At 44.4% G+C, this 27,545-nt stretch overlaps 1 long non-coding RNA gene and 1 other non-coding gene across 2 annotated transcripts; one reads left to right on the plus strand and one right to left on the minus strand.

Annotated features, from left to right (window-relative positions):
* Window positions 1-1,976: 1,976 nt before the first annotated feature.
* On the minus strand, window positions 1,977-2,135 carry LOC129463353 (U1 spliceosomal RNA). Its single transcript, XR_008651141.1, has one exon. It is a non-coding gene; the product is annotated as a U1 spliceosomal RNA (small nuclear RNA).
* Window positions 2,136-3,694: 1,559 nt separating this feature from the next.
* LOC129461614 (uncharacterized) lies at window positions 3,695-27,545 on the plus strand. Its single transcript, XR_008650616.1, has 4 exons — window positions 3,695-3,787; window positions 8,127-8,245; window positions 16,726-16,854; window positions 26,912-27,545. It is a non-coding gene; the product is annotated as an uncharacterized lncRNA (long non-coding RNA).

The following is a 27,545-nucleotide window of genomic DNA, read 5'->3' on the forward strand; positions in this document are numbered from 1 at the left end:
GACCTTTGGGTCCCAGTGCTGAGCCCAGCTCTAGATTTATCTACCCCGCTGGGGCCAAATGCCTGACTTGTTAGCCATGCCGAATGGCTTTATTTGTTTCTGTTGTGCATTTTTATCATTTTTGTTCATGTGTCTGGAGGCTTTCCTTAGAAAATGATGGATGCGTTTTCATAAATCAAAACATAAATGAGAAAGTATATAAAGGCAAAAAATAGACCCAAGCCTGGAATTTGCCACTAGGAGCTGCTAGCTATTTCCCAGGGAGAATGTACTTTTTGATTTTACAATGTCAGATCCTGACTTATTTCACAGAGTACAATTTTCAGAGCACTTCCTAATACTACTGGCCACAATAATAATGATGACAATCCCAACCGTGCCTGATATGGTGCTGAATGCTTTTGATACATTATCATACTTAATTCTTACAACAGTCTGAGGAGCCAGGTTCTTTCACTATCCCCATTGTAAAGATGAGTAAAGAGAAGTCCAAATGATTTTGTTACTTAACCAAGTTCCCACCTTTGGTAAAAAGTGGGATTAAAATGCAGGTTTCTCATGTTCTCGATGGACAGATACCTTGCATTCCCTTTTCAGTGCTTGCCGGAGGTGTGTAAGGGTGGCGGGTTGTAGCTTCTCCTGCCAGCTCTGCTGGAAAATAGGTAGCTGGGAGTGGTAGGGGCAGCTTTTAGTTGGAGAGGCTGATAGAATCTGTTCTCATCAGCTCTGTTCACAGAGTGCCCCTGAACAGAACACCAGCCTTGCTGGGTGGCACATTAGCGCAGTGCCTAATGCCACGACACCTTAGACAATGTCACTGTCACCACTAGCAGGAACCTGCCCCCTCCACTCTGCCACTTTCCTGTTTCATTACCCTTGAGCTATGAGGGTGTCCTCTAGCTATGAGCCAGAGGGTGTCCTCTAGGACCTAGCCACAGGGTAGGAGTCTGATACAAACCAGAAGACAACTGGTGAGAATTCCACATATTTCCTTTATTAGTCACAAATCCGCTGGTTGTACATGGTAGAAGAAAGGAGGGCTGGGTGTTTATTGGTTCATGTGATCAGAGCATAAAATATTTTTGTTCTTTTTTCCTGTTGGGGAAAATCCTAGTTTCCCTGTTCAGTCTCATGCCAATTCTTGGGCCAATCAGAGGGAGGGGGAAACTGTCCAGTTCAGTTCATGAGCCCTTTTCTCTGGCAGAAGGATGAGTAACTATGATTTTTTTGTGCTAGAACTGCAAAATCAGAGTTAGGGGGCCAGATGCCCACGAAAGAGGAGGCTGCTGTTCTTGTAGACAGTTTGGTAAATGTCTAGGACGTTTTCTATTGCTTTTCTTCTATTCTATGCCTCCCTTCTTTGTCTGGGATATCATACACCTGGCCTGAGTCAAGGTGCTGACATGTCTCTGGTGAACTTCTGAACAGTTCCACTCCTTGTTCTTTCCAGGGTGCCACATCCCATCTTAGGGCATCTAGGCTCAGATCCTGTCCTTTGCTCAGGCTTGGAGACCTCAAGTGATGTCACTAGGAACTATCAAGGATTGTAGAGGGGCTTTCAGCCCACAGAGTTTCTAACTGGCCACATTTGGAATTTTCCGTTCAGCAGGACTTTCCCTCTGTGAACATCTGGTAGGACCCAAATCCTTTCCCAATTCTGTGTTCTATTTCAGACTTTCTGAACACTAAAAACATCTGTAGTTTTGCAAAAGGTTCTTTCACAATTTTATGATTGTAAATAGGCTAATTAGCCCAATCACTTGTTATTTTGTCATCTGCGTGGCACCACCTGGCCCTGGAGTATGTATCCCTTTGAGTACTAGGCAACGAGCAGAGCAGATGACCAACTTGACGAGACTTTGAATTAGGAATCTCATGACCCTGCCTTGGAACTCTGGCAGGGAATCCTTTCTTTCTTGATAGGAAAGGATGAAGGTTTGGGCACTTTCTAAAACAAATTTTTATTATTATTTTTTTTAAGCATGAATGCAGTTCCCCACTACCACAAATTATGCAGTCAGGTTTCCCACATTTGGGGACATTGCAGGGGGTCAGCACATCCAGTGTGCAATGGATAAGCCTCATCCTCGGAAAACCACCTTTGTGGTCGTGGTATCTCCCCTGCCAGTAAGTATATCTAAGAAAAATATTTTTAACAACAACTTAAAAAAGAAAACAAAACAAATTTCTGGTAACTACCATGTAACTCCATGGTAAATGATTCTCTCTCTGCTTCCTACCAGGTGACCCCAGTACCCAGTGGTCTATCAGGTACTCGGTTCTGCCCGAGAAGCAGTTCGGAGCTTTGCCTAGGTTCCTTCTTGTAGTGTTCCAATCTGTCTTTTGCACTTGATCTTGTCTCTTTGGAGATGTCATAAACTCTCTAAGGACGGGAAGCCTATCTCCTATTTCTCTTTGTTAGACATATGGTAGGCATTGATAAGTCTTCCTTGGCTAGGGAGCTATAATTGCAAGAGTGTGTGTGTGTGTGTGTGTGTGTGTGTGTTTTGGGGTGGGGACAGGGTTGGCAACTACAAGCAAATACTCTGAGATCCCTCTAGCCCTGATCTATTGGGAATACCTAAATCACATGTACACAAGTTTTAATTCTTGGGTGAGGTGCTGTTTCCTAACTCTACTGATTTCTAACTGCCCCTTTCCTGTAATTACTGGGTCAATGCAAGTTCTCAGGTGCGCGTTGGAAATGCCACTGCTTTCCATCACAGTGATGAATTTACATGGGACAAACCTGAGGCCAACGAGTTCTGGCTCTTACTCAGAGCCTTCCTACCAGTCACCTCCCAAAGTAAAAGAATAGTAACATACCTGACCTGTTCTTCTGGCTTCTCTAAAGCCAAATTCCAGCCTTGGTTAGGCTTCTGTTCATTTGGAAAATATCTGTATGAAATGTAGATGCATGTCATGGAGGGGGCAGTGGGGAGTGAGTGAAGTGAGTCAGAAGGGAAGAGGAGAGCTCTCTCCCCCTGACCCTGCCGCCGCCTGCTTTCTTCCAATGAGTCTAAATGGATTTTTGGGGTCTGATGTGGCCACATGAAGACGTGTCTCTGAAAAAGCAAAATGTCAGTGTTTTGAGGCCTTTCCGTTGGGGAGGGAGGGAACACGGTGGTCACTGGTTGTTCTCCTTAGGCCAGACAGGAGGAAAGGGAAGTATGTGTGAGTCTCTGATAATTCTCTTCTCTTTCTTTCCCTCACTTTTGTTCTTCAATAAATCACTCAGGACAATCTGCTTCTCCTTAGTGGTGTGTTTTCCTGGGGTTCAGCCTTTGTTTGAAATTCTAGAACAACAGAGTTGCAGTAAATATGGTCAACCTACGTGTAATTATGCTGGTATGTCAACTTTGCCCCGCAGAGTCGGGTCTGCTCTGGTTAACCAGAGGCCCCCCTGACTCAGAAACAAGACCTCCTGCAGGACCCTGTGGAGGGCCGACCCCAAGCCCTGTGTCTGAAGGGGGTAAGACAGCCCATAATTACGCTCATTGTTTAGGTCGGAGCACAGGAGGGTTTACATTAAAGACCTCAGCTGGCACACAGAGTATGCCTATGGAAAAAATGAACCGCTCTCCTCCGCCCGCTTCCCGGTCCCAGCGTTGCCTGTCCAAGGGCTTTGGGTTTCACAGACGCCTTCTGTGACTCCACTTTCTGACCACTCCTGATTAGAAGCTTGGCTTCCCCCAGTTCTAAGAGACGTCTCAATCCAGAGGTTTGGAAATTGAGCCTTTCAAGAATCACAGCATGTAGTTCTTGGGAAGGACGTAGAGATGATGCTGTAAGTTGGTGTCTCTTAAACTTTCATGCGCACAGGAAACACTTGGAGTTCTTGTTAAAATACAGATCTAAATGTGGTAGTCTTGAGGTGGGGCTGGAAAGTCTGCATTTCCAGAAAGCACCCTGGTAATGCCCTGTGCTGGTCGTTGGACTCCACTTGAAGCATCAAGATTCTAAGCTAAGCCTTTTATTTCACAAAGAATAAAAGGTAAACCCGGAGACCTGGAAGAGCTTGTTGGGGCAGAGTAAGGACTTGAGTCTTCCTCTTGTCATGGTGTTGTCCTGGCCCTGCACAGATGCTCCTGGCAGGGATGGTGTGTGTCTTAGCAGAGATGGTGGTCCCTTCTGGAACCACACCTAGAATCCAGGAGCAAGTGGCTTTTCCCCAGATGCTCTGGAGTGGATTAGATCCCCAGAGCTCTTGATGTGAGCCTGCAGGCTTCAGTAGTTGAGAAACTGGATGATAGTAGACCACTCAGTATAAGATCCTGCCTGGAATCTTCAAAGGGGGCACGGGAAAGGAGGGCCTATTGAACATGCTGTGTATCGAGAGATGTGTGCGTCAGCAAACCCCAGGCTACTGATGCGACGTTTCAGATAGGCAAGTGAGATTTGAAGGGGAGAATATGTGGCATCATGATAGAGGGGAATGGATGTTTTTAGTAGAAATCAAGGATCAGGTTGGGTGCAGTGGCTCAGGTCTGTAATCCTAGCACTTTGGGAGGCAGAGGCGGGTGGATCATCTGAGGTCAGGAGTTCGAGACCAGCTTGGCAAACATGGTGAAACCCCCCTCTCTACTAAAAATACAAAAAATAGTCAGGCGTGGCGGCACGTGCCTGTAATCCCAGCTACTAGGGGGTGCTGAGGCAGGAGAATTGCTTGAACCTGGGAGGCGGAGGTTGCAGTGAGCTGAGATTGCACCACTGCACTCCAGCCTGGGTGACAGAGTGAGACTCCATCTCAAAAAAAAAAAACCAAACCAAACCAAAACAAACAAACAAACAAACAAAAAAAACCACGGAAATCAGGATCACAGGCTCTTTTCCAGTCTACCTCTATGGGATCTTGGACAACCTTTCTAGACCCTCTCAGTACAGTCTCATATGTTATGTGCTTGAACCCAGGTACTAGGGCACGTGCTCTTTTGAAGTTTATTTCCACTCTAAAATTCAAATTGTGGATATTATCTCTTTTTCTCTCTCTACTTCTCTTACTCCTCTGCCTATCTTTTTCTATTTTTATCTGTGTCATGGCACTTTGGTGTTATATATACAGTTGTATACTGAAGAATTGACCAAAAGAGGGGTCTGGCCTTTGCCCTTGGCTCCTGGGAGGCAATCTCTAGGCCCCTGAAGTGTCCAGCCTGATGTCTTTGTTTGTATGGGGGCTTAGCAACTGGATAGTCCAATAATGTGTTTCATAATGGGGGCTTTGGGACACACCATATCAGTTCTAACCTCCATGGGAACTAGAGGCATAAGATATTGACCTGAGACTCCACTGAGGGCTGGAGACTTAAAGTCAACCATGTGGACGTTATGTGACTAAGCCCCAAGGAAAACTCTGGACACTAAAGGCTTGGGTGAGCATCCTTTGTTGACAATACTCTGTGTGCATTGTCTCACATTGTGGCCAGGAGGAGGCAACACCATCCACGACTACATGGGGAGAGGAAACTCAGAAGCTTTGCCTTTAGACCCCTCCTGGATTCCGCCCTACGTGTCTCTTCTCTTTGCAGATTTAAATATGTATCCTTTTCCTATAATAAAATCACAATCATAGCGCCTTCCAGAGTTCTCTGAATCATTCTAGTGAATTATCAAACCTGAGGGTATTTGTGTGAATCCCCCAAATTAGTAGCCAGCTGGTGTGTCATGAGGATGGCATGGATACCCCCAAACTTGCAGCTAGTGTTTGAAATGAGGGAAGCCTTGTGAGGATTCTCCTTTCAAACTTTGTAGTTGGCTGAACTCTTAACAACAGCAATGCATCAATTTAGCAAGTATACTGGGAAAAACAAAGAAATACATCAATTCCTTTAACCAAAGCCTGCCTGGTTGTAGAGTGGATTAAAGAGTCTAGGCTAGAGTCTAGTGGATTAAAAGCCTGAACTTTGCAGAAAGACAGCCCCACAGATGGAGCTGGGCCTTACTACTTTCTGGTTGAGGTGGGCGTGTTAAATCCCCGAGCCTCAGTTCCCCATCTGTAAAACATACTTACCTCGAAGGTGTGTTGAGAGAGTCACATGAAATCAGATATGTAAAGCACAGGGCATACAGGAGCATTTCACACAGGGTCACTGTTGTGCTTACTGTTATCATTATTGCTTCTGGCTTTGTCGTTGGTGTGATTTCCATGTTTACCTACCTACTGATATACGAATTACTACTTTGCCTTGTTCAAAACAGTACTTGACTGACTCAGACAGATGGAAGTAAGATAGCCTGATACAATAAACTGCCAAGAAGTAGGAAATAAGTATTGGGTAAATGGCAGTGGCTGCTGAGGGAGAAGTGGGGGTCCTCTCTCAGAGTCTCTGGGAGGCTGGGTCTGGCTAAGGGAAAGGTTGCAAGATTGAGCCTGGCTAAGATTGGGAGAGCTGCCGCTGGAGACACGATGACATGTCTTTATATCAGAAGTAGGGGTAATCTTGTGGGAGCCAAAAGGTGAGGAGAACAGCAACTGGCCTGGCCTGGAGGAGTTGAGAGCCAGGCTGTGCGTCTCTGGACTAACCCATCCATCTTTTTGTCTTCCATAGATTTCTGTTTGGTAAGCAGAGTGGTCATTAATACAGGTGTGCACTGTGCCATAAAGAGCTAGGGGAGAGAGGAAAGGTGGCATTTGGTTTTGGGAACCTTCTATCTCCCTATCCTTTCCCTTCATTTTGTCATCTCGGGTATTGCCAAGTCTCTACAGAGGCTCATTTCCATTTTCTGCTAATATGTTACTTGAGAACTAAGATATTTACTGATAATGGTTCTAGACATTGCCCTTCCAAGATTTGTACTTTAATGAGAGGGAGGAGTCTCTTTATGAGCCAAAAGAATAAAACCGTAGTGATAAGATGTGGTGATAAACTTCATTGATAAACAAAAAGTGAAACTTAAAACATTAACCTCATAAGGCTGGGTGCAGTGGCTCACACCTGTAATCCCAGCACTTTGAGAGGCTGAGGCTGGAGGATCTCTTGAGGTCAGGAGTTTGAGACCAGCCTGGGCAACATGGTGAGACCTTGTTTCTACAAAAAATACACAAATTAGCCAGGTGTGGTGGTGCACGCCTGTGATCCCAGCTGTCTCAGCTACTTGGGAGGCTGATGTGGGAGGATTGCTTGCGCCCGGGAGGTGGAAGTTGTAGTGAGCCGAGATTGAGCCACTGCACTCAAGCCTGGGCGATAGAGTGAGACCTCGTTAAAAAAAAAAAAAAAATTAACCCTACAAAACAACAAAACTCCTATCCTCAAACCCTGCAGTCAAATCCTAGAGAACTGCTGCTCAAGAAGTTCTTACTGAGCTCTCTGGAGTCCACAGTTAGGAGTAGAGTCCTGAATCAGATGCCCGTACCTGAACCATGGCTCTGACACTGATAAGCAGGTCCCTGAACCTTTCTGTGTCTTAGTTTTTTTTATCTGTAAGATGGGAATAACAATAGTGACTATCTCATAGGGTTGTTGGGAGACATAAATGACTTACTAACATAAAATATATTGGCATGGTGGCTCACGCCTGTAATCCTAGCACTTTGGGAGGCTGAGGCAGGCAGATCACTTGAGGTCAAGAGTTCGAGACCAGCCTGGCCAACATGGTGAAACCCCGTCTCTACTAAAAATACAAAAATTAGCCGGGTGTGGTGGCAGGTGCCTGTAATCCCAGCTACTTAGGAGGCTGAGGCAGGAGAATTGCTTGAACCCAGGAGATGGAGGTTGCAGTGAGCCGAGATCGCGCCACTGCACTCCAGCCTGGGTGACATCTCGAAAAAAAAAAAAAAGAAAAAGCCATTATCTTTTGGGGTCCAGTGGTGTTTTAGTAAAAAAATCAAACAAATAAAAACACTGTATTAGGGCAGTTTAGTGTTTTGATCACATAATACTTGGATTGCACAAGTTGACCACTGGCATCTTAGGGTCTCTCAGAGTTTTAACCAGTGGGCCAGGAATCAGGCAAACAGATAAAAACGTGGAAAACAATGTCTTTTTGTGATTCACTATGTCTGATTAGCAGTGGGAATGTGCATGGAACAGATCCTGTTTGGTTAAATAATGAAAACCAACATTCTCTTGCATTTGGTAATAATATATTTGAGGTACTGGGGATGAGCAGTTTCTGGTTTGATGGTCTAGGTCTAGATTTCCCCAGCCTTCTCTTTGAACTTGACCTTCAACCGCTGGATCTTGAACCAGAAAACAGTTGAAAGGACATAGTGGAGACGGCGTGGGATCAAGCATGAAGACCGAGCTATGTGAGTCTGGATCAATAACAACTTTTGTGAGCCTCAGTTTCTGTATCTCTAAAATGAATACCATAAAACTTTCTTCACAGGACTGTTAGAAGAACTAAATGAGATGATGCATTTGGAATGTTTTGGAAATGATTAAGGGTAGTGCGAATGTCTATTATTGTTTTGTTTTTGAAATGTATTGACTCCTGTCATTGCTCCTAGAAGGAGGCCCAGACAGGTTTAAACCCTTGCCCAGGATGAAATAGAGGGAGGATGTGACATGCCTTAGGGCTACTGTTGGCTGAGCTTAGCAATCACCTCTCACCCTTGTCCAGCATGTGGGTCTGCTTGCCTTCTGATCAGGAGCAGAAGCCTGTCTTCAGTCTGAGTTTTCTGTCTGCTTGGCTGAACTGTAAGGATCTGTGCTATGTGTTGGATTAGGTTCTATTCTGTGTTCCATCACTGATTAATTCTGTGACTCAGTTAAGTCATGGAGGTCTGGTGTTTTCATGGATTGGGCAGCTCTGGCTCTACCCGTCTCAAAGAGAATTTGGAAAATAAAAACAACCAAAGGATTCAAAGTAAAAGCACTCCTTGTCAGGTTTTTCCATTCTGGAAGCAGGATAGCATCATGATTAAGTACACAGACTCCTGGGTCACTGATTGCAGGTCCCTTAGCACTCTGGGCCTCAGTTTTCTCATCTGTAAATTGAGAATAACAATACTAAACTGGGGTAATTGTAAGGATGAAGTGGCTTAATCATGTGAAGGGCTTCATTATAGTTCCCGGTCCAGGTCAGTGCTCTGCAGGTGTTAGCTACTGTGATGTAGGACATATACTGTACTCCCCCTTTGAATGCAAGATTCCTGCAGGAGAAATAGGTGCAGAGGTGTTTGGGACCCTTTGGTCCTTGTTTTTCTGTAGTATTTTCCTGTAAGTCACTGGCAAGTGGAAAATTGGCCAAGCATTACCCATCTTTGTTAAAAAGTGTGGAAAAAAGGTTTAAAGATAAATCCCCTAAATAACAACCCTTCCCTGACCATCTTTTCCTAGAGCCTCAAAAGCAGTTTTGTATTTATATGAAGCTACCAGGAAAAAGGTCCTTGTGTTTGAGTTAACACATACAATAATTTATTCTGTGCTAGTTGCACCATCACAATTGAAATCTCCTCTCATGTTCTAGAATGGATGGACAAGGTCATGCTACTAGGTTGGTCAGTTAGTTCTACTTTTTGTTTACAAAGTTTGTCTTCCCAAGCGCTGCAGGAGGCACTGCTATTTTCTGACCTGCTCTGCAAAGTTTAGTGCGGGCAGGCAGCGTCCCATTTTGCAGAGCAGGAGCCCAGGACCCTGAGGTACGTTTATTGGCCATTTTCACCATGAGTTCTGATAATGATTGTGTTATTTTGAGATTGGTAAGGACAATTTTGGACACTTCTTGCTGGATAGAAATCCTCCGTGAAGGAACTTGGGAAGGTTTCCTAGGAAAGCACGCTGGCCTAGGCCTGGTTTAGGAAGGTTCAGTGGATGTTTATTATGATTGTTTGCAGGAAAATAAAATCGATGCGATACTTTGAACATGTCACCCAAAGACTACCAATGTCGACCCCAGACACTTGGGATCTCAGCTCTTGGCTGGAGCTGGGCATTCTTGCTGAGTCCAGAAGGAAAGAAAACAGCCAGGTGAGCAGGGCACTAGGAGCTCTGGGTCTGTGTGGCTGCTGGCTGTGGCACAGGGCTAAGGGCATGCATCTTGGGAGGTTTGTGCCTGATGCAACAATGAGGTTTCCAAGAAAGCTTTCCATTGCTCTATTATTGTTTATAAAGAAAAGAAAGTTTTTGTTTTTTTCTTTCCAAACTCACAGGTAGAATTTGTCCAGTAGAACTCAACAACCTGGGTCAAAGAGGAGGGAAAGGAAAGTCATTTCTTATTGTCTTACTGGCGATTGTAGCTGTGGTTCTGAGACTGGCGTTGTCCAGGGTATGGCATAGTGCAACTTTCTAGGAAGTTGTGGGAACATTTGGTATTAGCCTTGGCATTCAGATCCAGGAGCTCTGTCAACACTGGGGTGGTGACATTCTCGTTTCCTTCCTACCCCATTTACTCCTCATTCTTTCCAGAAGAGATGCTATTTTCTGAGAGAATGTTTTGAAACATCTGAGGATCCAGTGATAGAGGCTGTTGTGGGCATCCCAGATCCCCGCTTCAAGACCAAGGCACCCATTGTCCCAGCTGCCCAGGGAGAGTCAGCTGCTGATGGTCCACAGCTGGTCTTTCTCTGGAACCAGCCCTGGCAGAAGGCAGTAGCCTTACCCAATCTTACTCCCATTCTTCTGGGGGACCCTGCAGCCAATTAGTTGACTTAGGAATAGAAAAGCTGGGCTCCCTTGCTGTAACGTGGAACAGCTCAGATGGGCATCCCACCTCCAGAGCTCCCCCAGGGAAGGAGGAAGCCTCTGTTTCAACCACACCACCCTTCAACTCCCTCACCTGCCTCCTCCTGCTTTCCCTTTTCCCTGACAGGGGTTGTTCCTGAGTGTTTCCCAAATTGCTCTGTACCACAATCTCTGACACAGAGTCTGGTTCCAGGGAATTTGATGTAAAGTAAGTCCCTTGGCACCATGATTAGGGATGAAGCAGTGTCTCTGGTCTCTGACATTTTCTATCTTTTCTAGAAATGTTCCCTTGTCATTTTTTTCCAGCCATGATCTTGGGGGCAGGGACTTTCGAACCCATCTAGGTCAAAAGTGTTTACATGCATATATCTGCATGTCATGCAGATGGAAAATCTGAAAGGACACCACAGTTATGGTAGGAAAGGAAGTGAGGAGAGAACTCTGATTTTAACTAAATAAACTTCCGTATTGTTTAAGTAGCATAATGAAAATGAATTAATGTATCGCCTGTATAATTACTATTGTTTCTTACATTTTGGCCTATTTTAGAATCTGAGGGTGATCATCTCACCAACCCATGTGTTCGCTATCCCCAACCCTGTCGTTTCTTCCTCCCCACCTCCCTCTCATTCCGTGGGGGCTCCGTGCAGCTGGTCCTGAATGTTGGGGTAATGGTGGGGTGACAGGTGGGAAAGCGAGGATGACCCCTAACCACAGGGGTCAGGGGTCAGCTTCGGCTACTCGCTTATTGGGATGAGTCAAAGTACAACAATAATCTGTACCCCTTGCCACGATGAACTGATGAAAGTTTCCTATCCCAGTGTTAGAGGAAGTGTTTACTATTTTGTTATAGTAAATAAGAAGGGCTTCCCTTCTTCCTGCTAAATTCCACATAGAAGAGTGAGGATTTAGTGCAAAACCAGCACTCTGATGTGGCTCTGTCTTTCCAGATCTTTCATGGTCCAGAAGACCATGTCTGGTCCCTGATCTACTGATAAGGGATGGTTAGTTAGGAGGAGGGGCCCGGGGGTGGCTGCCTTTCTCCCTGAAAATTGGTTTCAGTGTTTAGAGCTACCTCTTTGGTTTTGTAACTTATCTATAATTTAAGGTATCAAGGTCTGACTCTTTTCATTTGGGGCAAAGACAAGCTGTTTTCACTTTGGGGAGAAGGAGAGGGGTGAACTTTCATACTCACTCTCTCTCCCGCCCCTCTGTGAGTGCCAGTCTTCTGTTTCTCTCTTCCAGGTAGAGCTGATGACTCAGAGCACAAAATATAAAAGGACAGGCAGGCCACAGACATCGAATCTGTTAAAATCACTTAACAATTGAACAGTAACTCCTAAAATGGAAGCCCAGATCCTATACCTTGTTCTAAGAAAAGTTACTCTCCACCCCCGTGCCTCAGTTTACTCATGTGGAACACTGAAGTTACAGCACCGAACAGAGGCTAGAGGGGTTGGGTGTCTGCTAAGTGGGACCTGGGGCTAAACTTTCTGATCTGGCCCGCCTCCCTAACGGGGCTGTTCAAGACTCAATTGGGTTAATGAATGTGGCTGTATAAAGCAGAATGTTTGTAAATATAAGACAGTCATCAATTTAAAGCAAATATATGGTTTATTTGCTTTAAATAAGGTCTTCAAATAAACATCTTCCTGGAGGTCAAATGCTAAAGTGCAGGTTACCATGGGTGGATAAGAAGAGACTACTTTGTCCTGGGGCACTGTTTTCCAAAATGTGTTCCAAAAAATCCTAAGCACAAAAGATGTTGCTGTAGAAAAAAAAAGCTGTATGTATGTATGTATGTGTGTATGTATGTGTATATGTATGTATGTATGTGTGTATGTATGTATGTATGTGTGTATGTATGTGTGTATGTATGTGTGTATGTATTTATGTGATCAATGTGTTTGGGAAGTAATGCATACACATTTGGGTGAAGGAGGCTATGAAAGTGAATTCTTATAGAGGAGGAAATAAATAACAAATTATACAGTTATTAAAACACTGATAAATGCCACAAACATGACAAAATCTAGAAAACTAAGGTAATATTTTTACCCATTAATTGCTTGACATATTTCTATAATACTTTTCGTTCTATATTTTATAGCTCTGCACTCTTTGCTCACCTCTTCATATGACAACAATTTGGAAATCTTTTCTACAAAGAGGCTAGAAACATAATTTAGTCTTTCCCTAACATGATTGATGAAAATTTATTTTTTTTTGTTATCAATAATTAAGAAAATGTCAGCTTTGTTGCTTGTTATTGGTACTATCATATGAAGTTTTGGGATTGTTGACAAATTTGGGATGTCTCTTAAGTTTCCTTCATATGTGAGCTGTAAGATTTCACAATGTTCTGAGTTTTCTGGTGCAGTAATTTATCTCACCTATTCTTTAAACTGATGACCCTCATTAACCAGGCCTTGAAAAGGCCCCATCTAGAGAGGGGTGGTGACACTTAAGCTTTATTCCCGTCAAGGTACATTTGCCCCCGTACAAAACGTCTTCTCCTACCCCTCAAGTATTTATTCAGAGAAATTTCAAACTTAAGGAAAAGATGGAAGACTAGTGCAATGGACACTTGTACAGCACTTACCAACGTTCACCAATAAACATTTTGCTACATTCGCTTTACCTCTTTCTCAATCTCTACCTCTCCTTCTCTCCTGTCTACACACACACACACTCACGCACCCCACCAACACATCACACACCACACATACACGAGTTCAGGCTATATTTTCTAGGAATGAGGACATTTTTATACATAGCCATAATACTATTATCATGTCTCATAAATTTTACATAGATATTATAATGTTATCTAATAAACACTCCATATGCTATGTGTGTATTTACTAATTGGTATCAAAAGTCCTTTGTAACCGCTCCCTTTCCTTTCCTTCCCCTCTCTTTCCTTTTCTCTTTCTTCATTTCCTCTCCTTGCCTCATCCTATTTATTAATCTTTGATTACATCCTTACTTTTTGGTTCACAATGTCCTAGGATCACATTGCTCTATTTTACCCCCAGAGCTGGAGTCAGCCATTCTCTCCAAGGAACCCTGGTTCAAGGATCCCTGTCAAAAACAAAACAGCTATTAACATGTGGTGGATGCTGGGACATTACACTGTGGGGTGAACACCACCCTGTTATCTCTGGATCCTTGTTCCCCTCTCCCCTCTTTGTGAGCCAAGTCCTTGGGCTTGCTACTTAAGTACCAGGGAGGCCACAGATGCTGGTGACACCTGGAGACTTTTTGTCAGGTATTTGAGAGATGCAACTTGTCCTGTGGAAAAAGGCTCAGTCTGCAGATCCCTGGCTTTCTCTTGTGTACTCCTGCTGTGGCTGGGAGGTAGGGTGAGGAGAGAGTAGACCACAGAGACAGCCTGTAGCAAAGGAAGAAGAAATTTCTGGAAGTTTTTTTTGTATCTAAATACTACTCCTCCCTGTATGACATCCAAGTCATTGTTTAAGGTTCACCCAGTGTCCTCTCTTAAAACACCAGTATCATGTCTTTAGATAGCTGGGAAGTCAGTCTCCATTTGCATCTCTGGACCCAATGGTGGGAACCTATGAAGAACAACCTGAAGCTTTGCCAGGGCCTTCAGCTATGGGTTTGGACATTGTCCAGAAAGAGCAAAAGTTTCCCCTTACAACCTCTGGGAGGACAGCCTTGGAGACCTGCAAACACATCCTGAGCTAGGGAGAGTCAGCAGGCCTGGGCCCTGAGGGGCAACCAGGGGTGACAACTAGGGTGCATTACTCAGACTTGCTTCCTGGTGCCACTTCAGAGGCATTAATATGTTTCTTTTGAGAACTGTCCTTTGAAAGAACTCCTGGAGTGGAGCTGATTCTGTAAACTTGGTGCTTTCTGGAAACCAGAGGACCAAACAAGCAGCCTGAGGAGGCCAGGAACCCTGGGGATGTGACCCAGGTATTAGTTGGAGAGCCCAGGAGAGGCCCCAGGGAGGCGCTGATGAGGTGGGACAGGGCGTGATCACTACTGTGAGCTTCTAGGTGCGGGATAGGGCAGGAGAAGCCCCTCCCAGGGGTTGCCCCAAGTAGGCGCTTAGGCTGAGACCGAGGACCTGGCAGGAAGGCCTTCTATAGAGACGGGATCTTCCATCTTTCTTCTACAAGTGGCTGAAGGAGGAAGTTGGAAAATCAGTTAACGTTTCTCCAGTGCGATCTCTTCACCTACAAAGCTGGGGATTAGATGACTAGTTTTCATGCATTAAAAAAAAAAAAAAAAATCAGCAAAATGAGGCCTTCTGTGGAAGCCCAATTAGGTAGAATTGCAGCTGCTCTATTTGAAGAGGAAGTTGGGGCCCCAAAGCCTTCCCAGGAGCCCCCTCTGCCGACCTTCCTCCACCCCTCCGTGGTCCCTGAAGGGAGCTCTGGTTTTCTATAAACAGATTCCATCTGGAATAAAAAACAAAGGTCTGAAAAGTTTTTCTCGTTCTAAACATGCAAATACAGGCAGAAAATTGATTATTTGGAATCCTGCGTGGAATGCGCTTGTGAGGGCTGGTGAGGAAGCACAGGAAGTGCCTTCAGCATCATGTGTTTAGATGGCTGGGCGGGAGGGCCATCAAAGGACCCTGGAATCGTTAGGACTGTTGGCGCTGACCAGGGCTAAGTGGGCCAGAGAAGCCCGTGTCCTGCGGCTGTGGGTCTTGGCTGTGGGGAGTCAACGGAGCCACTGGGTCCAAGTCTGAGCGTGTCCTGAAATGCCTCCTAAAGCCTTCGTTGTTTCCGGTCTGCTTAGCACAGGTCTGTGTTAACACTGTGTAGAATGGCTATAGGCTTCCTAGAAAATATGAGCAAGGATGGTAGTTTTGAGACACTCTGTCCTGTGTAATTCTTGTTTTAGAAGAGGATTCATTCTATGTTTGCCCAAGATTCATAAGGAGTCTGTGCATACTAGACAAGAACTGACACTTCTGGAAGGTTTTAATTTTCAAAGAACATCCTATGATCTCATTTGATCCTCACAACAAATCAGAAAAACAGGCAGGGTAGGTATTAGACTCATTTGCAGATGAACAGACAGAAGCCTAAGGGAGGGTGAGTAGCGTGCTCACACATGGCTGGCACCTGTGAAGCTGGGACTGCATTTTCGATTCTCCAAGCCAGCCCCAGCTTCCCAATTCTGTGTAGATAGCGGATCAAATGCAGGTGGTTAGAAAAGAGTTTTGTTGCTGTGGCTTCTGTGAGCAAGATCAGCCACGGGCATAGTTAAAGGTGGAATTAAGACTTCTTACCAACTCCACTAAGTAGCTACTCTAGGCTTCAAATGCCACTGCACATTTTGGGATCCACTGGGGAGAGTAGTGCCCACCCCCACTCCTGCCCAGGCTCCAGTTGTAATTGCTTTTCCTGCAGCTCCCTGGTGCAGCAGGGTGTGGCAAGAGTCTACAGACTTGAATGCTACTCCTAACTCTACTGCCAATGGTTCATGTGTCTTGGGCAACTGCGTTGACCCTCAGAGGATATGGAACTACAGCAGTGTTTCTCAAAGTGCTGTGCTTGGGCCACCTGTGACAAAGTTACATGTAATTGTGTCTGTGTGTGTGTGTGTGTGTGTGAATGTGCTGTGTGTGTGTGTATATTCCCAGGCTGCTCCCCAGATCCACTGAATCAGAGTCTGTGGGCTGGGGCATCTTCTCCTTTGGTGATTCAGAGGCACACTCAGGTTTGATGACCAATAGGCTAGAGGCTCCCCAAGTATCCTTCCAACTTAATGTCTCATTTCTGCAATAACCCTCTTCCTTGACTCTGGGTGGGCTGAGATTTCTGTAGTGAAGGGCAGCACTTGATTTAACAGTAGATTTAAAAAGCTGTTTCAGGCAGACTTGCAAAAACCTGAGAGTCCAAGGGGGAAGTTACAGAGTAGGGGATGCAGGAGTGAGTGTGGAGTGAGAAGGCACCTGTGTGCCTGTTTCAGAAATGAAAATAACTTCCTAAACTCTGCTCATGCCAAGCAAAAATATGGGGACTGTGTTGCCTCTTATTAAAGACAAAATAAATCACTGTTCCAGGGAGACACTTCTTGCCTTTTCTTGCTATCCCATGTCTGCTTCTCCACAATTCAGGTGTTGACGAGGACTTTCACCTGGGAAAAGAGCTCATTCTTCCTATCATTTCCCTGAGAGGAACATGGCTGAAACAACTTACCGTACAGACCACAGAAGTGAGACCAAAAACACTGAGATGGGGAAGAGGTCAGCAAAAGAGTCATATTTTAAAATATGTGCAATACTTATTATAATTGTTCTGCGCACTCCTATGGTGTGTTAAAAGATTTCACACTTTATAAGGTCTGGCTTCCAAGCTGAATATGATATTGTCTTGTACTCAGGTTGCATATAAAAGTGGCTGTAACAGCTTAAAGAGCTAGTCTTAGGAGTAGACTCACAGTCCAGTGTTAGATAGTTTATGCTTACGAATTTGAATTTGAATATTTTAATACACCAGCGTTGATAAAGTCATCAAAAGTGTCATGGTAAAAAGCCAATTCCTAGGAGGAGACCATTGTCTTAAAAAATTATTAGCATTTATAGCTTATGTGGGAACATAAGTTCTACTCACTGAAGACTGTAGAAGAGGTGGTTTCGTGATACAAGAAATGTGCTACCTGTACAAATTTAATGTGAAGTGAAAATAGTGTACCTGTGTGAGTGGGACATCATGCAGATAGCTTTTGGTTATTCAAGTTCTCCTTGTATAATTTAGAAAGTTATTTGTTGTCAGCAAATACTTGTAAATTATTTCCAGCTGCCATGAACTAAATTTTAGGTACACTCTTTTCTGTGAGACGCAGAGGTGCTCATTTGGTAATGGATTCTGGCCAAGAAGTATGCATGATCCACTGGAACAATGGGAGGTAACATCTGAAAGAAGAAAATAAAATTGGCTGGGCGGGGTGGCTCACGTCTGTAATCCCAGCACTTTGGAGGGCTGAAGCGGGCGGATGACGAGGGCAAGAAATCGAGACAATCCTGGCCAAAATGGTGAAACCCCATCTCTACTAAAAATACAAAAAATTAGCTGGGCGTCGTGGCGGGCCCCTGTAGTCCCAGCTACTCAGGAGGCTGAGGCAGGAGAATCGCTTGAACCCGGGAGGCAGAGCTTGCGGTGAGCCGAGATCACACCACTGCACTCCAGCCTGGCAACAGAGCGAGACTCCGTCTCAAAAAAAAAAGAAAAGAAAAGAAAAAAAAAGAAAAAAGAAAATAAAATTGACCCCCACCAATGTCCTGGGTCTTTTGTTCTCATTCTTCTTAACTCTTCAAAGATCATACACAGCGGATCTCAGGTCAAAGCTACAAGTTGTTTTAGTATCCTGGGATCTTCTGTAGCAGAGCCAAGATTTGAGTTTTTCTAAACTGGTAGGCTCCTTCTTCCTGGCTCTGTATGTCTCTCCCTGTGGCCGTTCCAGGGTCCACCCATGAACAGCCTCATTGCAGCTGCCAAGTCACCAGCCAGCCTATTGGACAACCGGCCTTTATATTGAAGCAGGCGCTTGACATTCCAGCCCTGTTTCCCTGCTGCCACTGCTGCTTTCTCCCATCCAGTGACACTGAAATAAACTGTTCAGGTGAAATGAAAATACCTAGAAAGAGGCCTATAACTCTGAGTCAATGGAAAGCTACCTGGGATGTGCATTAGCTCTGCAAGCAGTAGTGTGGGGAGATACTCACCCTGCCAGGGTAGCTGTCTTCACATGAAACATCTTAATTTGGGTTTATAGTTAGAATATTTTGCATATTATTGTTCTTTATTTCAAAATTATGCCTACTTAAAAAATAATAGTTATTTAAAGAGTTGCTAGGTTTCCATTTCTTTTGCATCATAAAGACAGAGGATTATGGATATTTCGAGAAGTAAAGATAAGGGATAATATCACTCATGTTCCCTCACACGATTATTATTTTTGTTTATTTTCTTCCAGCCTTTTTAAAAAATAAATGCTTTTATCTAGTTGTAACCACAGTGTCATACTATTTCCAGTTTCTTTTACCACTTAGCATGTGTCATTTTGCATTTTTCCATGTTACTGTGTAGTCTTTATCCTCCTAATGGCTACATGAAGGTCCATGGTTGTGTATCATAATTTACTTAACCATTTACCTACTGTAATCATTTTGATTGCTTTCAATTTCCCGCTGTTATAAGTCATATTGTGATGGGCATATTTGTGCATATTGTTTTCCATATTTGTATTATTTGTTGCATTTTTAAAAAAGTGTCATTCAGGAACCGGGATATTTGCTCAACAGTAGGCATTGCATTTGAAACTAATGGGGAAAAGGGGCTTTATAGAACAATTACAGTGGGAAAATGGGGCATTATTTAACAATTTATTGGGTCTTCACTATTCCATAAGTTGAGGAGAACATGTAGCATTACGAGTATTACCACAGTCATAGGTGTTCAGACACCTTAAAAGTACCTGTGATTCATTCAGAGGTCTTGTGGTGTTGTTAGGACTCTTCTGTCCTTTGCAACATGCTTACTTGCTTTGGTGCTGGTTGTTATTGCTTTATTGCGATTTCACTGCCATATGCAGATACACAAGAGCCTATGTGCAAAGGTGTTAAACAAGGCAATCGGAATATTCTTTGGTCAACATCCTCCAGGAAGGATATCAGTGATATTCTGTTTACCTGAACTTCACCTAAGGTGTGGGTTTTTGTGGTAGTAATAAGAATACCATTCTTGTCTTTTTTTGCTTTTTTTTTTTTTTTCCTCAAGATGGAGTCTTGCTCTGTCGCCCAGGCTGGAGTACAATGGCATGATCTAGGCTTACTGGAACCTCTGCCTCCTGGTTTCAAGCGATTCTCCCGCTTCAGCCTCCCGAGTAGCTGGGATTACAGGCACGTGCCACCACGCCTGGCTAATTTTTTGTATTTTCAGTAGAGACGGGGTTTCACCGTGTTGGCCAGGCTGGTCTCGAACTCCCGACCTCGTGATCCACCCACCTCAGCCTCCCAAAGTGCTGGGATTACAAGCATGAGCTACCGCGCCCGGCCCATTCTTGTCTTCTTTAATGTCAGTGATATAGCACTTAGTGAGTGTACAAATGAAGGCTGTGATCCTCTACTTAATATTTTGGAGGCACTGGATGTATTGGCCACTGGCATGCCAAATATGAGCTTGTAATTACAATGACATTCTCTTTTTTTAAGGTTTATGAAGGTTTTATTTAATGAAACATGCTTAAGACTAACTAGAACACCGTTCTGTCCCTCATTCTACCTCTTTGTTTTCTCCACTGAACTTCATGACCTCAGAGTGAATGTGAAAGGGTGAGTTTTGGGAGGCTGGGAACAAGGGTGCACAGTAGTGGGTCTATGTGAGCTAATAGAAGGGAAGAAAAATCAGCATTGCATTTTTTAAATGGGGGAAAAACCAGGAAAAAGGCATGCATAAAGGATTTATCCTTTCATGAAACATTGATTAATGAAATCTAGTATAAACGGGTGTCATGCCCTTTAAATATTAGATTTCATTACTTAGTGGATGGTAGGCTTCTGAAAGGGGATACCCTGTCTCTGCTGGCTCTTTATGGACACAAATGTTTCATGCCCTTGCAGTGATCAAAGATGCAAATGCCTTGGGTAACCGAATCATAGGACAGTGTGAAACATTGTGCTGGTCAGATGTGTTGTCAGGAAAGGGCTTTGGTGATAAAAGGGACAGCTGTCCTCAGGATGGGGGTGGGGGGAGAAAGGAGTCAAGCAAGAGGGAAGGAAGTATGCAAGGGAAGGTGACCCAACCACATGAAGCCAGCCACTTGGGCCCCCAGCTGGGAAACTCCACCAGCTTGCTAGCTCTTCCGGTTCTGGTAGAGCTGGCCAGACATCTGGCCTCTGTTCTAATTAAAGTGGGCAACCAATTTGGTGGCTGCAGCGAAGAAAGCGGCAGTGAAATCTTGATGGCTGCAGGGTCTTAATAAGGCCCTATACAACTTTCCAAGACTAAGGCATTGCCAAATTATTTCCATCTCCTAAGGGCCATTCAGTTCAATTCTGCTTAGATTTATTGAGCACCAGCTATATAGAAAGCCCACACTCCGGCTCCAGGAAGCCTCTATCTACTGGGGAAGGCACATGAGGAGACTATGGTAAAAGAAATGAATTAAAGACCATGATAGAGGCACATGCAGGTTCTGTAGGAATGTAACAAGGAAGTAATTTATTCCTATTGAGAGAATCTGGGAAAGCTTCCTGGTGGAGTTGGCATTTGCTCTGAACTGTTAATTCTGAAGTTCGATTCTAGGCAAACATTCTGGAGGATCGCCATGAGCAGAGAGGCAAATTTTCTGAATGGAATTTCTGGAATTAGTCCTCTATGGGAATGAGATAAGAAGTTCATTCTAGTATAGTCACAGAATTCCCCACATTTCATGGGTGGAAGCTCAGGCCCTGTGGCCTCTAAGACTAGGACTTGCACAAATAGAACGAGCCGGGAGCCCAGCTTGTCACCCAACTTGAATTGTTGGAGAAGGATCAGGTTGGCCCCTTAGTATCTGGCTTATGTTTATGCTCCAAATGGTGCATATGGTAACCTGTTACTATCAGGAATAATTAAGCCACAAATACCCAAGTTATCTCCCGCTAGGTAGTTAACCTGCACTTGGCTCTGTTGGTGGCATGGGCGGCAGGCAGAGTGAGGGCTGCCTACCTTCATGGAAATGAGTCAGCTGGAGCCCATTTGTTAACCATGTCCTTCCTTTTGGTGCCCCTCCATTCCTCTCCATCCATCCTCCATCCCCTCTTCCTTAAGGCCTCTCCAAGTACCAAAAGAATGGCTGGCGAGACTGTGCCAGGGATCAAAAAACTCCCTGATTTTATCTTTGTTACTGAAGGCGAAAATGATCTGTTATGTATATTTTATAAGAAAATGCGTTTTGTTTATAGTTCTACAGCCCGCCCTCCCTTTCCGCCCCCTAATAAGCTCATGTCAGAACTCTGAAGTCAGTTTGCCGTAATGGTAGCCTAAAGGACATATTTTGTAAAAATGAAAAATGAACATATTATTTATATATCAATAGTGTAAAAAGCATTGATCAATGCAAGCAGCCTGTTGTTTTGCTTCTCTACTTCCCCTCTAAACCTCCTTCGCCATCTCCTGCTTCCCCCTCCCTTCTTGCCCCAGGTGCCCACGACACTCCTACCATTTAGAGAGGGAGTTCTAGCCTGTCCTGGTCAGTTTGTACCGGGATTCGGTCTTTAATATGGAGCCTTCAACGGCTGAGCCTCCAAAATGACTCTCTGACAGCCAGCCATTAATTACCATCATCCGCGTCTAATTCATTCATCCCTCTCCCTCTCATGTAGAGGGACAGCTAGGGCTGAGGGCACTCAGGGAAATGTAGGCACGATTCCATGTTCTTTATGCAGAGAGGGCTGCCGGAGACTTTGTTGGATGCAGGGGCTTTAATTGAATTGGCTTGCCAATAAAGCTGTTGTCATTCAGTAAGTGAATTTGTTGTACTACTCGAAGCACAGCTGCTGCAGACAGCCCGGAATTTCCTGAAGGCAAGCCAGGCCCTCGGCTCGCCTGGGTTCTGCCTTTTCCATTGATCCTGAAGGCCATGCAGAGTGTCCCCCTTCAGGGCTTGGTTTTGGCACTGATTTGGATGCCATCGAGGAGCATGGGCAGGCTGGGATTCAGCAGGAACCTGGAGAGCCTGTGGGGTGTGACCCTAGGAGTTTATAGGGAAGCGATAACTCATAGGAGTGTTAGGGGTGGTAGCTATCAGGCAGGAAAGGCCTACCTACCACAATTGGGTATTTTTTCAATGCCCAGAAAGACGCTGCCCTTGGCTCCATCAGGCTAGTCATAAGAGAATATCACTTCCCATTGTAAAAAAAAGAAATTGAGAATATGACAGTTAATATATTTGTAGGGCCTTGTTTAAGAGGTCAAGTGGTATTGAGAAAATGCAGTGGCATTAGAACTGGCATTTGTTACTAGGAGATCGTTGGGCCAGAAATGCTCTACTGCTCCCACAGTTTATAAACACAAAAAGATTGGCAGGTTGCATGATTTATGATGGCTTTAAAGTAACATCAAGATTAAGGAAAGTTTTTCAAGGGACTGCAAGCCATTTTTATTTTCTGCATCCACGCACATGAGTGTAGTGGGCTCAAGTGACTAAGAACAAGAGTGGGAGGAAGATTTTCATGTTTCTGGTGGTGTCCTTACACTTTAAAATAGATGGGGATTGCTCGCCGAGCTCTTCATTCAAGGGATTTTCCCCCTTGTAATTTGGAATGATCTGAGCAGTGCTTGAGCCTTTTCAGGGAGCCTACTGTCCAATTGCAGTGGAGGGTTCATAGAACACAGGGATCCCTGGTCTACTTTCAATTAGTCAGGACTAGAGGATTTCCCAGCACTTTACACCTGTTCTCCAGGGTCTGTCTACCTTTTGGCTGTTTTGTTGTCTCCTTTACCAGGAGGCTGGAGAAAAAGGACCCTGTAAGTCAAAAGTAGTTTTTGTTTGAACCCTAAAATTCGGACAGCCCAGAAGCTCTTTAAAAGAAGCCTATGTATTGGCCCTATTAAATTTTTTTTTTTTTTTGATCCAGGGTCTCGCTCTGTTGCCCAAGCTGGAGCGCAGTAGTGCAATCATGGCTCACTGCAGCCTTGACCTCACAGGCTCAAATGACCCTCCCACCTCAGCCTCCCAAGTATCTAAGACTACAGGCATGTGCCACTATAACTGGTTAATTTAAAAAATTTTGAACAGACTGGGTCTCTCTATGTTACCCAGGCTGGTCTTGAACTCCTCAACTCCTGATCCTCCTGCCTTGGCCTCCTAAAGTGCTGGTATTACAGGCATGAGCCACTGTGCCCGGCCTTGGCTCTGTTTTTGACATGGCAAGTGAGAATTGGTTCCCTACATCACACATGCAGCTTTGAAGCTTATAAGGAAGAAAGATGGTGGAAACTCAGGTGAGAGAGGCTTTGGGACTTGGTATCAACATGAATATCTGGCTGGTGTGAGAGAGAGTGTTGTATGTGTAGGTGCTCCTGTGTGTGTGTGTGTGTGTGTGCATTTTTGAGAGAGAGAGGTTTGCTTCGATGCCTTTCGCATGAAATAGAGAAAATGATGCTCCTTACTCTAATAAGTAAACCCGTTGACAATACTTTTTGCTAGGTACAATCACATCTTTGTAAACTCTTCCCATAAATCAAATCATGACAGAAGATGTGGCCATGGAAACAAAATCATTACTGTTTTGTTTCAAGAAGGTGGACTGAACCACAATTCAAGTGGAAGGTCCATCTTCTGAAGTTTCCGGCTTGTACTAGTACTAGTTTTAATTTTCCCCCAAAATGGTTAACTTTTTTTTTTTTGTCAGACACAGTCTTACTCTGTTGCCTAGTGGCACAATCTCGGCTCACTGCAACCTCTGCCTCCCGGGTTCAAGTGATTCTCCTGCATCAGCCTCCCAAGTAGCTGGGACTATAGGCGCATGCCACCACGCCTGGCTAACTTTTTGTATTTTTAGTAGAGACGGGGTTTCACCCTGTTAGCCAGGATGGTCTCGATCTCCTGACCTCGTGATCCGCCCACCTCGGCCTCCCAAAGTGCTGGGATTACAGGCATGAGCCACTGTGCCTGGCCCCTATCTTCTCTTCCTGTGTTTTCTGTTCTCTTTCTTCTGGGCTTTGCATTCTTCCTACTGTTCCCTACTCCTCCTCCCTGGCCTCCCAGGTCCTCCCTGGCCTCCTGACTTCCCCTTTCTTTCATATCTCTAAGTCTTTCCCTCTTGATTTCATCATATATCAAACTATCTAATAATAATATTAAAATTTTACTTATCTTGTCTTTACACACATGATTTCATTAACTTGCTTCTCCAAGTGATTATTCTTCCTCCCTTTGCGTTGGTGGAGTTTGCGTAGCTGTTCCTCTTTGAGGAGGCCACCATGACTCTGGCAATTTGCTCCGAGGCACTACTTTCCACCAACTACCATGTTGGGTGGAAGAGGCAGATCCAATTTTTAACTTTCTAAGGTAATAAATTCAGGAAACCCCAGCTGAGGCCAACTCACAATATCATTCATTTTGCTTTCTGCTTTTCATAACTGAGTGCCTTTTTGTACTTCTCTTTGATAAGTGGAATTAACATCTCCATGTGAACTGGAAACGCTAAGTTGGTGGTAGTCCCTTGAGGATTTTGTGTCTTGCTCTGACACCTTCAGTGACTTCATCAGAATTTAGATGTATTAAGGGATCAAGGAGTTGGGCTTACGTGCATGAAGTTCTCAAGGTGTTTGGAGAGCCTGTTCCTAAGCCAAGTTCTGATGGTCCCTAGGAGAGAAAATTTTTCACATGCCAAATGAACACAGTTTGGTGGAAAAGTTCAAGACAAGCCAACATAATACTTTAATCATTTTCTAACAGTGACTCAGTGGTTATGGAAAATGACTATGGGAAAAATACCAAAAAATTATTCTTTTCTGTCTTCCCCTACTTTGGTAAGCACTCTTTTCACTTCTCCTTCCAAGATTCAGAATTGTACTTTTGTTCCCTTGTTGCTTTTCTTCTCAAACTGGGGAGTGTTGAGTGAGGTAATGGTATGCTGGGTGAACCCTGGGCTGTAGGATAAACATGGCAACTTTCACGGAGCATTTATTTTACTTAAGAATTTTTGAGGAAAACATAATTAATGGAAAGATCATCATTGCATGATGGAGTCAAATGCAAAATTGGCATTAATGTTAAATAAAAGCAGGAAACTTCAAACTTTGTTGTTGTTGTTGTTATTGTTGTTTCTTGTTTTTTTGAGCCAGAGTCTCACGCTGTCACCCAGGCTGGAGTGCATGGAGTGCAGTGGTGCTAACTTGGTTCACTGCAACCTCCATCTCCTGGGTTCAGGGGATTCTCCTGCCTCAGCCTCCTGAGTAGCTTGGATTACAGGCACCCACCACCATGCATGGCCAAGTTTTGTATTTTTAGTAGAGATGGGCTTTTGCCACGTTGGCCAGGCTGGTCTCGAACTCCTGACCTCAGGTGATCTGCCCACCTCGGCCTGCCAAATTGCTGGGATTACAGGCGTGAACTGTGGCTTCCAGCCAGGAAGCTTCAAACTTCTGCTTGAGGTTCTCCAGTTCAGTCCCTATCTCATGGTCTCCAGAAGTAGGATTCTGCCCTTCAAAGGGGTGGGGAGGTGCATGACCCTTGAACCAATTACTCTAGTGGATTTCTTATCAGAGCTGACACAGATTATTTGTCTGACAGTGAATCTTAACATCCTTGGAGCATGGATCTTACTACATCTATAATGTCAACTTCAGTCATCCCTAACTAAAGGCATTAGATATTTGCAGTTGTGTTATCTGCAATGTAGGCAGGGCAAAAGTCTTGGGTCAATTTTAATTCTTCTTAGTTTATGAAAATGTCTGGAGTACATATAGGCAACCCATAGTCGTTTGAGGACTTGTCATTTGTGTGTGGATTATCTCAGCTTTTTATATTCCACATTTCCACTTACCTGCTTTTGGACATTTCTTCACTCATTAGGTTATTTGTGATGAGTCAAATCCCAAATACACAATCACAGATCAGGCTCAAGAAAGATACGCAGAGTATGTGCTCTTGGCAAAGGCCTCCTGATTTCCACAGGGCTTTGGCCCCATGCTCGATGTGAAACTCCTTTTCCTGTTGAATCTGCTGCACCAGCATGGGTCTTAGGATTCCCTTAACTGTCCAGTTCAAAGCCAGCCTCAAAGCAGTCTAGTAGTCCTCTTAGTCCTTAGCCTCACACTCTGATCTTGGTCTGTCAAGTTTCCCTCTTGGAACAAGAGCAAGCACAGATCCTCAGGGAAGAGCAGACAAAGAGGAAATTTCTCTCTTTGAGGCCAGAGAAGAGTTGATCCAGGGTGCCCACTCTTGGCCAACCCTCAAAGGTAGTGGTCCCAGGCTCATCTTGCCTCTCCATGGCAAGTGGGTGCTAAGTGAGAAGTATGAATAGATGAAACCCCAAAGAGCACCCTGAAGCAGGCATCCACACTTCCTCACCCTTCTCTCCTCACAGGCAGAAACTTGGGGGTGGGAGAGGGGGAAGAATTCGGGTAGCAAGGCAGGTGTGTGGGGGGCAGGGTTGGAAGGAAGTTTAATGTTAGGAAGTGTCAAGTTTCTCCTTGCGGCTGGAGTGTGAGACTAATATTTTGCCCCTACCAAAGGAAGGCCATGGCTGATAGAGACAACGATATTACATGCAATGCTTCTTTCTTTTCTTTTTTTTTTTTGGTTCTTAGGTGTGGCAAAATGGCTTTTTTTGTGGTGGAAGATGAATTGTCATCTCAAGGGGGCAGAGGACTGCCTGTGAGCTTCCCTAACATGGAGCCTGAAACTGGTGTTTGCACAGTCTTTGAGGAAAGGGTTTGCTCAGCAAATTAACAGTGTGAACAAGACTGCAGGAGGGACCATTTACCTACCTGAGAACAAACAGTTTTCTACCTCTTTAGCAGCACCACTTATGCACAATTTTCATGTGCTAATGGCAAGTGATTATTACCTAGTTAGTGAATATACTTGGAAGACATAAAATAGCCTTTACTATCCCCTGGTTGAGACAACTCGCTAACTCAGACTTGCCGGGTGCTCTGAATTAGAGAGGTGCGACAGGAATGTCCTCTCGGATTTTTGGCGTTGAGCATGCATGCATGTGAGCAGGGTGCCATTTCTTCAGAAGAAAAATAAATGACAACATTCTGTTTTGGGGCTTGAAACTGCATGATTGAAAACATAAAGGTGACAACTGTGATATGCTTTTTTAATGAGGGCAGAGATGTCAAGAGAAACCAGCCTTCTAGGAACAAAAGAATACTCTGTCAGGTGCAGTGGACTTAAGATCTTTTTCTCTCTTGGAATAATGTCCTTAAAAATAAC

Source organism: Symphalangus syndactylus, chromosome 14 (assembly GCF_028878055.3).
Source record: "Symphalangus syndactylus isolate Jambi chromosome 14, NHGRI_mSymSyn1-v2.1_pri, whole genome shotgun sequence".
In the NCBI taxonomy this organism is placed as follows: Eukaryota; Metazoa; Chordata; class Mammalia; order Primates; family Hylobatidae; genus Symphalangus; species Symphalangus syndactylus.